The 13,595-nt window shown below is 41.2% G+C and overlaps 1 long non-coding RNA gene across 1 annotated transcript; it reads left to right on the forward strand.

Moving 5' to 3' along the window:
- Nucleotides 1-1,311: 1,311 nt before the first annotated feature.
- On the forward strand, nt 1,312-6,289 carry LOC111927594 (uncharacterized). Its single transcript, XR_002863638.2, has 3 exons — nt 1,312-1,443; nt 5,805-5,925; nt 6,112-6,289. It is a non-coding gene; the product is annotated as an uncharacterized LOC111927594 (long non-coding RNA).
- Nucleotides 6,290-13,595: the final 7,306 nt, after the last annotated feature.

Genomic DNA, 13,595 nt, shown 5'->3' on the forward strand with positions numbered 1-13,595 from the left:
CTTCCTGGGTACAAATTTGGACTGCTTGGCTCCATTTCCCCCTCTACCTTAGCCACTTTGCTGTTCTGTTCTCCCTGGCTACATTCCTGCCTGGGGGCCACTGAGGACTGTAATGTCAAAAGGAGTCCTGGGGTTCTTCTCTCTGTGAGATTAATGTTCACATAGTGGTGACAACCTCCCTGTGTGTGCCCAGCCCATGCAGTTTTTATTCTGTGATGACTGTCTTCCATAGAGACTCATCCACACCACTTTATCAGGCTGGCAGAGTCCTCCCTGCCTTCCACCATCACTAAGCTTAATAAATGTGGCTCAAGCCACCAGCTTTAAATGACTTTCATGGAAAAACCAATCAACCAAACACCAAAAAATCCTGCATGGGCTTTCTTTTGAGCATATGCAACTAAAAGTCTCTGGAAATTCTCCTGTGTGGTTTTCTGTATATCACTCAGTTACTGCCAGGTCCCTTCTTTCCTAGCATGCACTTGGATGAAGAGGAGGAGATCTACGTTTACAGTATGCCCAGGAGTAGCAGAGCTGAGCTTTTTCAAAGGTTTGGGGTTTTTTGTTACTTAGTCTTTCAATTTGTTACATTTAAAGAGGGTGAAATTTCTTCATAAAGATACAAATTATAGTTGGATGTACTGACTAATACGAGAGCTAACTGCTCAGCCCAAGGTCGGGTAGTCTTTAGGTGATATGTAGTAAGGAAACATGGGGAAGGTTTAGAAAAAAATACTATTTTTGCACATGATTTTGAAGGGAAATTATTTTAATTCTTGAAACTGTAAGCTAATTTTTTGCAGCTGTTGGCAACTTGTCTTTAGGTGGATACATTCCTAGTTGGAAAAGTCCTGATTCCTAGTCTGTGAGGGGAACATTAAGTGCTGAGTGCCACTGAGTGGTTTACATCTCTCCCTATCATTGTCCTCATAAGCTGATACATGGAATCTTCTGATGAAACTTGGCTAATAACATGGGTATAAAAAACTCTTGTATTCATCCATACTGGTAAAGCTTATCTGATAGGTTTAAAAAAGCTGATCATATTGTTAACAGTCTGAAAAATAGCCTAGAATATGAAAGAAGAGATCATCTTTTTCCCTGCCTCTCACTAGATGAAATAAGCTGACTTTCCATTTTGGCCTCTTCTGGCTCCCATGTCTTTGTGGACACCACCAATCAGGCAAATCAAATCTCCTTGCTTTTTCTCCCTGTGTTGGCTTCCAGTCACTGTGGAACAGGCTGGGTGGATGTCACAGTCAGACCTGGGCATCACAGTAGAGTTTGAGGGTTAGTGGTGGTAGGGCTGGTGCACAAAAGGGAAAACCACCTGGGCTCATGAAAGCTGTCCTGCTTCCTAACTTGATCCTACAAAAACCAGGAAAAATATGTTCATTGCTGAAACAGTAGCACAACTATATCAGCAAAAGAAACAAAACTCAGGTACAAAAGGATACCATTTTTCCCCTAGCAGTTTCAAGGCAAAGCTGTCCTAAAAGTTTGTATGTAGAGCAGCCAAATAGTACTGAACTGAGGGACTCATTCTGAAGTTCAGAGGAGACTCAGTCTGAGAGGAGGTTCATCTCAGATTGACTGGACCTGAGTCACCAAAGAACAGTGACTTGTAACTAGAATAGAATAGAATAGAATAGAATAGAATAGAATAGAATAGAATAGAATAGAATAGAATAGAATAGAATAGAATAGTGCAGTCAGAAAGGATCTACAACAATCATCCAGTCCAACTCCCTGATCAATTCAGGGCGAGTGAATTAGTTGTTGATGTATTTTTAATATTTTGATTTTTTGTCACACACTTATGTATTAGCACATTTTCTTCATCATGGCACAAAAATTTTTCCTTTGTTTTTACTGTCTGATTAAAAAAAAAAAAGAGAGAATCAAAATGAAAGTATACACTTCAAAGAATTGAAAATATTGTAAGTTTTTCTCTATTTTCACAAGAATGAGCTCTATAGCAAGCACATTTCCATGTGGCTGTTCACTGCTCCAGCATTATTCCGTGACCTTTTTTGAAAGTACACAATCTAGTGCTGATTCAGGACAACATTTTGTGCCATGTCAGCCCATCATTGGCAGGAGAAAGAAAAGAAAGGATCCAACCCAGATGTTTCTCAGAATGTTCTGATAAACTCAAGATTTTAATGGCATTTGCTACAATAGAAAAATAATTAAAAGAGGGGGAGAAAAAGGCAAGTGGGAATGCTGGGCAGTCATGCAGAGGTGATCACTAAATGTCCTTTATGTACCCAGTTTGTTCTTGATACTTAAGGACACTGTGGTGCTTGTACATGAACTGGAGCCACTTGTCACTAGAAAGGCTGCCAGGATTAAATCAGTAAGAAATTGTTTATTCAGCCTGTTCAAACAAAAAATGAATTGTTTTGATGAATGAGATTTTTTTTTAATGAATTAGAACGTGTCATGCCAGTAGTTTTTAAATGTAAAGCACTGAGGCGGGTTTTTTTCCTTTCATTCTGACATAACTGCCCTAAAATAACTGAAGTACCAGGGCTCCAACAGCACATTACATTATGTATTGCAAATGACATAGTTGCCACTGTAGGTAGACAAACACCACTAAAAAATCCCAACCAAACAAACAACAACAACAACCAAAAAAAAACAGAGAAAAAAACCCCACCCCCTTCATACATTGCATATATCTGTAGTAGCTTTGATAAAATTGTCTTAATTTTCTACAACAAAAACCATTCAGTATTTCAGTTAAATGAACTTTCAGTGATGATGAATATTTCTCAGTCCCCCTAGTAGGATTATTACCCTTGGGCAAAATTCTTCAGCATCTTTTGAGAGAGATTTTAATAATGGTGATAATTTGCATGTATTGAACTAAGCACTTTCCTACAGTTTTCAGAACTGAACTAACCTTCCCTTTGTGGAAAGCTGTGTGCCTCCTTTGAAGCTGAGCTTACCAAAGTGGGGATATGACAGCCACATGTGCACCTTGCAAAGGGTCAGAAATATCACCAGTCCTAGCTGGTTGCTTCCATTATCCATGAGGGTTAAGTTAAACTACACATTTTTGGGTAAAAAAGCCCCAACCAAACCAAGTCAAAATCATACATAGGTTCACCTTGTCTATGTGAGTACAATATTTCAGCTTCAGTTATTATTTTTAAGAATAAGATGACTCATAATGATTACGTTTATACATTTCCCCTGTTAGAACTTCCATGTCATTGGCATAAACTAGTTAATACATTGCTCACATTGAGGAATGTAAAGGTTCACCTTGGAAGAAAGGTGTGGCATCAGCCAAGATGAGGTTATGCCCATCAAAACTGTGACATTGTACCCATTCTGACTGGAAGGGGCATGGTGTCTGCATAACACCTCAGTTACAATTAGCAAATTAAACTTGCTCTGTGCTCAAGGCAGAGAATCTGGCATGGAAAAGCTCCAAAAGCTTTTTCAATCTATTCCAAATTGGCCACTGTGGTAACATAATTAAGACAATAGGGGTGTTATATTTGGAAATGTTGTTAAAAATAGTTTATATTATTCAAGGAGCATCTCTTACACTGGTAACTTTTGGAGATACCTCTGGCTGAAAGAAGGGAGAATTCACTGATACACTTGGAAAACAAGCCAAAATCTAAATTATGGTCCAGAAACCATACCACTAAGTCCATTTTGTTTTAAAGTCTTTCTTGACCACTTGCTTTAAGAATGAACATGAAAGAAATAATATATATATATATATATATATATATATATATATATATATATATATATATAAGACACAGCTAAAAGAGAAATATATACTGGTTGTCTCTCCTGCTGTGTTGGTTACTTTCTGTTGAAGCTATCATTTGATGAAGGAGAACATTTACAACCTGCTTTGATCAAACACCATGACAAGCAGGAGTGCTTCCAGAGTACCCAGTTTCCTCATCTGGTTCCCTGAAGTAACATGCCCTTCCATAATTGTTGGTTGCTCCTGGCAAGGCCTTCCTGCATGTTACTGCTCAATAGTTTTGTTAATTAAGACAGCAAACTGAAGCTCCACATTTTAGGCATATTTAAAAATCTCAGGAAACTTCACATAATCTCCACACCTTGACAGATTTGTCCCTGTTAGCATTTGGACTACATTTCTTTGGTTAATCTTTTAAGACAGTAATAATTAATATTTACAGAGCTTTCACATGAGGACTTGGATTTATGTTATAGTCTTCATGCGTTTACTGCACCTTGTGCCTATAGATAGAGCAGATGGCCCAGTATTGGTGATCTGGCTTTACTGGTGGTGGAATGAGTATGGAAAAGGTTTAGAAAATGTAACCAAACTCGGGGTGCAGATCAGTTGCAAAGCTGGTACAGGAACAATTCTCAAAACAGCAGCCCCTAAAAGATGAACAGTACTCTTGTAAAGCTGCCCTCATGTCTTCTTAAAATATTAAGGGAAAGAAAGCATTCTGACATAGGAATGAATAAATGGTAATGCTGACCTCCTGGTGTGCTGTTTTCTGGTACCCCGAATCACTTGGAATAAGAGTGTGGTCAGTGAATTGGTCTCAGTTCATGGAGAGAGCACTAACAGGAAGGAGAGAGGGGATCTGAAGGTCACTGTGTAAGCAATGTGGTTTTGCCACCTAGCTTATTCAGGTTTAGCAGTTCTTATCTGTCCCCACTGCAATCCCATCCCCATCTCTCTTGAGTTTCTACCTGCTTGAAATTGAAGCTCATGGATCTAGCAAGGTATTAAAGCTGTTCCCTAGCACCTTGGTGACAACCACTTCCTTCCCTTGCCTGTAGCTGATGCTACTTTTTGGACCAATTTATGCTCCTTACCCCACTTTTTAAACAGAGAAGTATCTGTGCTCTTACCACAGGAGGCAACTGACCTATCCCTACCAGAACTTCACAGCCTTTAGTGAAACCTTTCTGAGCCTTATTTCCCTCATGCACAAAGTGTGGATGTTGGCCCTGCTAAAATCAAATCCAGCATGGGGGCACACCAGGAAAGGCCATACTCTGTGACAGGAGACACAAGGTACCTATGCAGTGGCCCTCGGTGGAGGAGGTTTCCCTGGATATTCTTGAGCTCACAGTGATGGGGCGAGCCTGAAAAGCAGCAGTCAGAAGAAAGCTACAAGATCCTGTACAAAATAGCATCCAGTTGTTCTATTTTCCACCATACAACAATAAACATTCTTATCTTGATGGTGTTACACTGATAATGAATACTCGATGTCATTCTTGTTTTTAATGGCACTGCTCCCTTAAACCTTTGGTAATGTATGTACACACACACATAACTGTCTCCTACAAGTTTCTGCTAAGATTCCCCATCAGCTAAAAAATATTAGAGCCACCACCAACTGTACCAATTAATCAGAATGTACAATGGGATTTCTACAGAGTTTGGAGCACTGCTTCATAAGTGATGTGAAGGAGTAGATGTCAGCATTAGGGGCAGGGTAGGTGTAATTAAGTAAAAAGATCTTTTTGAGTGTAAAGGGAAGGTTGAAGGACCATATAAGTCTAGAGAAAAATGAGTAACTATGGGAAATTTTAAGGAGAAAAGGAAATAATCAAGCAAAGCTGAGGAGCAGATGGGATGGGGGAAAGAGGAAGAAGAGAGGTATAATACTGCACTGTAATTTAGTTTTTCTTCCCAAGAGGAGCATATCTTGTATTCTCTGTGAGCCAAACTTCTTGGGTGTCACCTAAAAATGTAACCCCTTCTCCCTCCCTTTCCTTGTGTCAAAGAATCTGCCATTCAAACAGCCAAACTAAAATCTTTCTCCTAACAGTTCTGCTTCTGGTGACCTTAAACATCTACATTATTCTAAAGGAAATCTCCAAAGGAGTATTTAAAACAGCAGCATCTTGGGGCAGTCTCCAAGAAAGATAGAAGGAACCTCAGCATTCTCAGTAAGCAGATTCCTTGCCTACTCACTGTTGTCCATTGTGTCCTTTTCTGGATTTCATGCTGTGAAAATTGGCTTTCATAGAACTTGTTTACCTGTATAACAAATATCAGTTTACCTTTGCATAAATCGATCTCATATAGACTGACTTATCTTCCACTTAGGTTTCTTTACTTTGTTTGACCCCTAGATTTCAGGTCTTCCTACTGACCTTGGCTTAGATGGCTTCCCAATGACTGGTAACATGCAGGGCTGATGTAGTATTGAGCAACAGCTCTGCTTTCACAGCTTTATCAAAGTGGTGTGACTAAGTGAACCGCCTTTTACCAGGGATGAGCCCCAGTTGAAGATGACAAGGTTCAGCTCCTGTGAGTATTGCCTCATTTCTTCCCATCTGTCCAACCACAGACAGAATACCTAATAATACCTAAAATAAGTAATTCCTAATTAGTGAAAATCTATGTAGACAGGGGCATCCCTACTGACAGAAAAGGCTGGGGTGGAATGTAGAGGATGCCCACTTCTCTGCTCCTCTTCTTCTTCATCAATGTGTGTTGAAGCCAGTGAGATTCCTCCAGCTTTGAACCAGTATATCTAAGAACCAAATCTGGTTTTGCACTTGGCAGAAGCACAGATACAGAAACATGATGCTCAGCCAGATCTGCAAATAGAGATCTGTTAGATTAAAGGGCAGATATACAGTAGATGTTTTGCTTTCCTGGTAGCCTGGAGAGAACCACCCAGACTTCTAACTTGTGTACGTATACTTTCAAAAGGGCAAAAATGTTGCTTTCATAAATTAATTTCACACACTTTACAGAGATAAAAATAATCACTGTGACATTTTGTTTGTCTTCCTTTTTTCCTGTATGCAAGCAGCCAACTCTCAATTACTTACAGCCCTAAATTCGTTCCGCTCAATTGTGAAAAGCCCCCGCAATATTCAACAGGAGGGGAAGAATTCTGATCTGTGGAAAGTCATCATGTTTGCAGAGAAAGCAAATTTCCTCCTCTCCCAATATGCTGTATATATCAGCCAAAACAAGACTCTTATACCGAGTGCCAACTGGTATGAATTCCAATCATTTTATGTATTATATATTAATGTTATAAAAATATGCCCCCCAATTTTTTATAACAAGAGAATTTGTTGTGGCAATATCTGACACCACTTCTGAACTGACGTAGATGTGACAGCCTAATAAAAACTTGCCTACCAGCATGATAGCATTGGTTGTGGATACTGAATTGCCTCAGCAATTCAGGGGCCTCTGTACTGGCTTTTCTTTAGTAACAACCATATCAGACTTGCTGAGCTTTTCTCTAGCTACTTACTACACTCTAAGTTCAACGAGGTCTAAAAAAGATTAAAGTTTGATCATGTTTCTTCTTATATATTACAAGTAACAGAAACTGTGCAGACACTAGTTTGTTAATTTTTTATTTTTTATTTTTTTTTCTGATGCCTGGGGTGTGACTTCTCTGCATATTTCAGCTGGTTCAGAGAAAAACCTTTCTTTTTTCTATGAAATCTCATTGACATTTTCCTCCATGAGGGCAGATGTCTCACAGGAGACATCTTTTTTGGTTTCAACATGTGATGAAGGAAAACATTACATAAACTCAGTCAGGGCTCTGGAGATCCTGTGTGTGCATCTGTGGAATATACACAGACTGCAATGAGAATCTGGGATCAGCACACAGGTTTTTGTCAGGTTTGCTGAACAGAGATCCAGGGTACAGCAGTGGATGTGATCACCTGCAGAAGCTGGGAAGAAAGCTCCTGTTCTGTGAAAGCAGGCAGGGACAACAGGAGAGTGCAAGTGTTATTTAATGCCAAGTGCCTCTTTGGTGCCATCCTTGCCTCCTAGTGTCTAAGTGTATAAAAACATAGGAGGAACTTTGACTGGTAAGGTATTTGAAGATATAAAATCATGTAATTATGTATTTTTGTATGCAAATTCAGTGGGTCCTGCCTTATGGTGGTGTAAACCAAGTCTGCTGCCTAGACAGTGCATGTCCTGCACTGCAAGCAATTGATGCACCACAGGCATGACCAGAAGAACAAGACACTTGCATGATGAGTGCAGCCTTGTCCTTCCAGTCCCACAAAGTGTATCTCCATGACTGGCACACATAGTGGGTGGCTATGACAGAAGACAGAATTAGATGGTCTATTTACATAATTATCAAAAGGTACGACAGAACCGAACCCTACTGTCTCTGTTCATAGTGAAAACTAGTAGGAAAAGCTCAGCTGGACAGGGCTTCAGACTGCAGGGGAAAATTTTCCTTGGGCCCACTGGAAGGGTCACAAATGCCTTTTAAATTTCCTGGTCAGCAGTAAAAGGAAGCCCTGAGTGTAGCAAGGCATGCCCGGGGCTGGGGCGATGCGGGCGGCCAGCTGCTGGCGGGGATTAGGAGGATCTGCCCCTGCCAGGTGCGGGTGTCGTGCTCCTTAACCAAACATTTTTATGTGCTGATCGCCTCCCACGTAGGAGACAGCTGTTCCTTCTCCTTCTTATCCAAATGCTTGCTTCCCTTTAACCTCTGGTTTCTTAAGCTGTCAGCTTCTGGATCATGGTCCTGTGAAGTTGATAGCTGTCTCCTTGATCGGTCAGTCTCATTGGCTTCAAAGGGTAAACCTGCAAAAACTGGTGTAAATCACATTTTTTGTCAGCAAGCTGCTTCTTCTGGTTTTCCCCTTTCACTTTTACTTTCCTCTTCCTTTCTGTTTCCTCCTTCTTTAACCCCCCACCCCTCTTGTCCTCCCTCTCCCTCAAAACAGTGGTGATTTCCAGCTGTTTTCTCCCAGAGCAGGGAAGGCTTCCTACTAGACTCTCCGGTTAGATTTGAGATCACCTCAGTGGTCCACTGATGTTTTTAAACTTTGCCTTCCAGAAAATCTATCATTTAATGCTGGTTACAAAACCATCACATCTACAGGAAGCAAGTTGTACCATTTTCTAATGCTGTCAGAGTGTGGAACTCATTTCCCCTTTAGCAGCATGGCAATTAGTATTGTTAATAGTAACTGTGAAACACACATTGCAGAAATATTTGACCCGGAATCAGGACCCCACTTTTAAGCTTGAATTGCTTAAAAGTGCATGAACAGTTGAAAACATAAGTTAGAAGCAACTCTGCAGCAGGGTGGCTACAAAAATTCTAAAAAGGAGATGATTCTAATAATTTCAGACTGACTGAACAACAGCTGCTTTTAAAGAAGCATTGCCGATGAAACAACAAAGAATAGAGAAACCTACTGGAAGGCAGTGAAGCCTGATGTTTTGCCTCAGCACTGAGATTTTGTGGCTGAAGAGCTGAATCAAACATAATTCAGCAATACCAGTGCCAGAAATCTCAATAAATTGTTCTTCATCCAAAATCCTGGTGTGCTGGGTACCACAAAGTGAAGAAAACAATATCCCAGTGAGACAAAACAACCATCATCAGTTTTTATCATGGTCTGCATTGCCATTTATAACAGCAAGAGCATTTTCTTATTGGAGAAGGTTCTTCTTCAGAGTCCGGGCAAGAGAGGCTGTGTAAACCCTGCCCAGGCTCAGCAGCTGAGATCAAATACAGAGCTGTGCCTGGTATCTGAAAAGAGTGAGAGAGTGCTGTAGATGGCTTTGCAACTTCACAAGTTTGTGTTCTTTGGCTACAAATGAAAAGGGCCACCTAGAATGAAAGTGGAGGATAGTCATAGAGGCTTAAGAAGGATTAAGACAAAGATGATTCAAAGGTGAGATGAAAATGAGGTTATTTTTCCCAAAGTGATTACAGCTACTCTAGAGACACAGTTAAACCTCTAAAGAGCCTGGACATGCAGTTCCTCTGGGTACATGGATCAATCCAATACTGAAATCTCATATTTAGCTGGGAAAAGAAGGTCCATTCTAGTGTGGAAAAGATACTGTATGCTTCTTAAGCGTGCAAAGCTCAGTAAATCCCAGAGACAGAACCTGCAGAGACATTTGTCCTCCCTCAGCCACAAATGCATCAGAAAACCTGCAGTAGCCAAGAAAAAACAGACAATGTAGTGAGATGACTCTCACCCAGCCCTATATATCATTACTTATTTTATCTTCCAAAGGCAAATGTACAGGTATTGGGACCTAGTCCAGGAAAGCACTTAGGGCTGTATTCTGATAGCATGCAGAAAAACAGTACTTTGCCCAGCAAAGAGCACCAGTGAAGACTTTGAGGCAAATTATGGCATTAAATTTGCGCAGTATAGAGGCACCAGCATTTGTTTCCCAGGCATTTGCGTAGTGCTAACTCCGATGCTGCAACTCCCTGCTGTAGGTTATTCACTTGTGCAGGTGCTCTGCTAATAGACCTGGGCAAGGAAAGAGGAGGCAGACCTGCCTCTCTGATTCCCCCTTGAAGAAAACAGTCTGCAAGGGACCTCCAGAATTTGGGAATTTTCTGCAAAAGCACACTTGCGCTGTGGGTAAAACGAGTGAGCTTTGGGGCACAGGCTATTAATTCCTGACTATACAATTCCATAGACTCTTCATAGAGGAATCCAGAAGCACCTCTGGATAAAAGTTCAAACAATCTGCATTAATTTTGGATCAAGAGAAGTGAGTCACTTTCCTCTTTCCAGACTCCCAAGAAGATCCCCAGTATGCAGCTGAAACACCTAGCTGAGACCTGGGGAAATGACATGGGGAGCAGGTAGTGTTGAAAATGTCCTGTTTCAGAGCCTAAGGAGAGACTTCCATTGACCTAACTGAAATTTGGCTCAGAGGCTGCAAGAACATGGTCCAGATTTGAAATTAAGATCTACATAAAATACTGCAGAAAAAACCCCAAACTTTGGGCAACTTTCTGATAAAGCAAAGAAGTGGTACTGCTGTATGAAAGAGTGCACATAATTTCAGTGAAGAGAAATCAGTTTAAAAAAATCATTTAGAAAGTTGGATTAACTCCATCAACATAGGAATCGATTGAAGATAAGGTATGGAATTGCAGCGAAAACTACTACTACTCTGTTCATAAATGATCAGTCAGTGACTGTCACAGTGACTGCAGAGGCTCCCAGGCTCTGGGCACTTTCCAGGTGGTAAATGAACAGAGTATTCCATTTTATTCTGGGGGTTAGGCTTAGTGTAGAAAAGGTCTGGGGAAGAGCTAGAAGTGGTAAGGTGACAGTGGGGGCACAGGGCTATTTCAGTGGTTTAATAAAAGCTATGAGAGGGTTTTTTCATAAATTGGAAAGCCTGTCTCCCTGGCTGTTGAGGCAAGCAGGGTCAACTGCCACTTGGCCAGGGCACACCATGGCTCCTTGTGGCTGTTACACCCAGATTTCTGCTTTCCAGAGGTGCAGCAAAGACGAGAGGAGGAGTGGGTATTGGTGTCCTGTCAAAGTGAATTGGGATACCCAGCCAGACCCAGAAATCTGCAAGTTTCCCCAAGTCATTTCCACAGGGAGACAAAACTCTTTCTCCAGGTTACACAAGGAGTCTGTGGTAAAGCAGACTTCTTCATCCTGTACCCAGACAACCAGCTTAACGTGGTACTGGAAGAGCATGCCGGGCACAGAGGGCAGCATCCAGACTGGGTGAAGGAAACAACCATCAAGGCTAATGCTAAGCAGACAAAGGACCATTTACTAACTCAATTTCCAACCTGTAAATGCTGTCACAACAGCATGTGCTTTAATCATATTAGAAAAATTGCACTTCTGCTTCCAAAATCAATTTCATGGGGATGTTGCCTCCATAATATACTGGGCTAGATCCTCAATAAGGTAATCAGCAGAGATGTGTTGACTTTGGAGAAGATGTAATGGTTCATGGTTGCTGGGGAGCTGATCTTCAATCACGGAATGTTGAGACAAGAGAAAACATTGAGCTGTGATGACTGAGCAGCACCTTGACTGTGATTTAATAGGCTTATTTTCTGGGGAGTTGGGTGAAATATGGTCTTTGTGCAGAGAGGTGGCATCTGTCATAGACAGTAATTAAATCCCATGTGACCTTTAGTTTGAAGGTTTAAATGGAATAAAAATGGTGCATAGAAGTTAATTTTATGAGTAAAATTTGGTATCTTTAGAACACAGTGGGCTCAAATCATGAATGTGTAAAGACTAAATAAAAATGACACACCTATTGCAAGAGTAAAAGGATTTTCTGTATCATAAAGGGACACCTACTGCATATACAGAGCAGAGGGAAAAAAAGACAGCCATCATTATAATTTTTCTATTAACAAATGGCTGCATTTTACTCTAGGTCTTGCTAAGAGCAGGAAGCTCATCCCAAGGTGAATAGAAGTTTTCTTCAGGGTGCATCTGCTGGCGTACGGAGGGGGGAATAGCTGCTGCCCCCCCCAGTTGCTACTCCAGCTGGGATATCACAGCCTGGCAGTAGTTCTCCAGGGACAGCAGTGAACCAGCATGTGCAGCAACTGTTTGAAGGGGGGATTAAAGCACGTCGTAAAAGTTTGCAGCCAGAAGCAAGAGAGGAATGTTTTCATGAGACATCCATAGGTTATGAAGCACTGGGTGTGCAGGCAGCTATTAAATAAAAGGCAGAGAGCAAAGCACTCACGAAACACAGGAAACCAAGTTTATTTCTTCTTGGTAAGCCCAACAAGCAGTGAGGCAGCAGCCCAGGTGAAATCTTCATCTCTCTTTCCTCATGTCAAACATTCTGGTTGGTTCCTGCTGTAGGTCCACCATTCCTGGGTCCAAGGCAGTGGTGGCTGACAGCTTTGAAGGGATGGCTGTGTGACCAGCTGTCAGGGTTGCTCCTGGTCCCCATTGGGAGCTGGTGGTAGTGCTGGCTGCATGGCCACGTCCAGGAAGCCAAGAGAGGTACTCCTATTTACTTGGCTTGAAGGAAACAGATCTGGTTTAATCTGCTAGGGTTAGCTTATCAGCCTGGCAACTTCGAAAAGAAAACTTACTGCAGCTGTGCCAATAAAAAGGACCTACTCCTGATTGTATGAACATTTATAGGCTGGCTTTTGTAGCAGTCTTCTTAGACCAATAGCTGTCTGTGCTTGAAATAAGGGTACAGGAAATTTGGGTCTTGCTTTCAATATCTCTGTTCCTTGTGGTATAGCTGGGAGTAGAGCTGAGCAACACAACTTTAACTTCCTCTGCTCCAAACTATTCCTTTTTTGTTTCACGATGGTTTAGATTGTAGTTCTCATGTGTGTCACTCAGTGTATCTGACTAACTAGTGGTTTTGTACTGTATAGCACAAGGTAGGGGAGCACATGACTAAACAGAGGACAAAGAATTTCTCAAAATGGCTGAGTACTAAAAACCTCTCCAGCCGTGACAGTACGTACTCATTTGAGGTTTTTCAAGCTGTTAAATATTTTTCAATTCAGTATTTTTATTGGTTTGTCCTGGGTCTTGTCCTTTTTTTTTTTTTTAAATCCTCTTTCCTGTAAATTCTCTTTACTAAAAATACCGACCAACGGTCTCTTTGTGCAGTGAAATCAGGTTGGTGAAAACTGGTTTTGAGCAAGCAGCATGATAAAAAGTGCATTCAGCAATACATCCAACAAGTAAGCTCTGCGGGGTGTAAGTCTTCTGAAAAGGGAATCTGAATCCTCCAAGCCCTTCCACTGCAGGCTTGTGTTGCTATTGAAGACAGCCATGAATAAGGTTTTGCAGGATCAGGCCCAGAGTTCAGCAAAATTTACTCC

The sequence above is a fragment of the Cyanistes caeruleus genome, chromosome 2, assembly GCF_971803275.1.
Source record: "Cyanistes caeruleus chromosome 2, bCyaCae1.hap1.1, whole genome shotgun sequence".
In the NCBI taxonomy this organism is placed as follows: Eukaryota; Metazoa; Chordata; class Aves; order Passeriformes; family Paridae; genus Cyanistes; species Cyanistes caeruleus.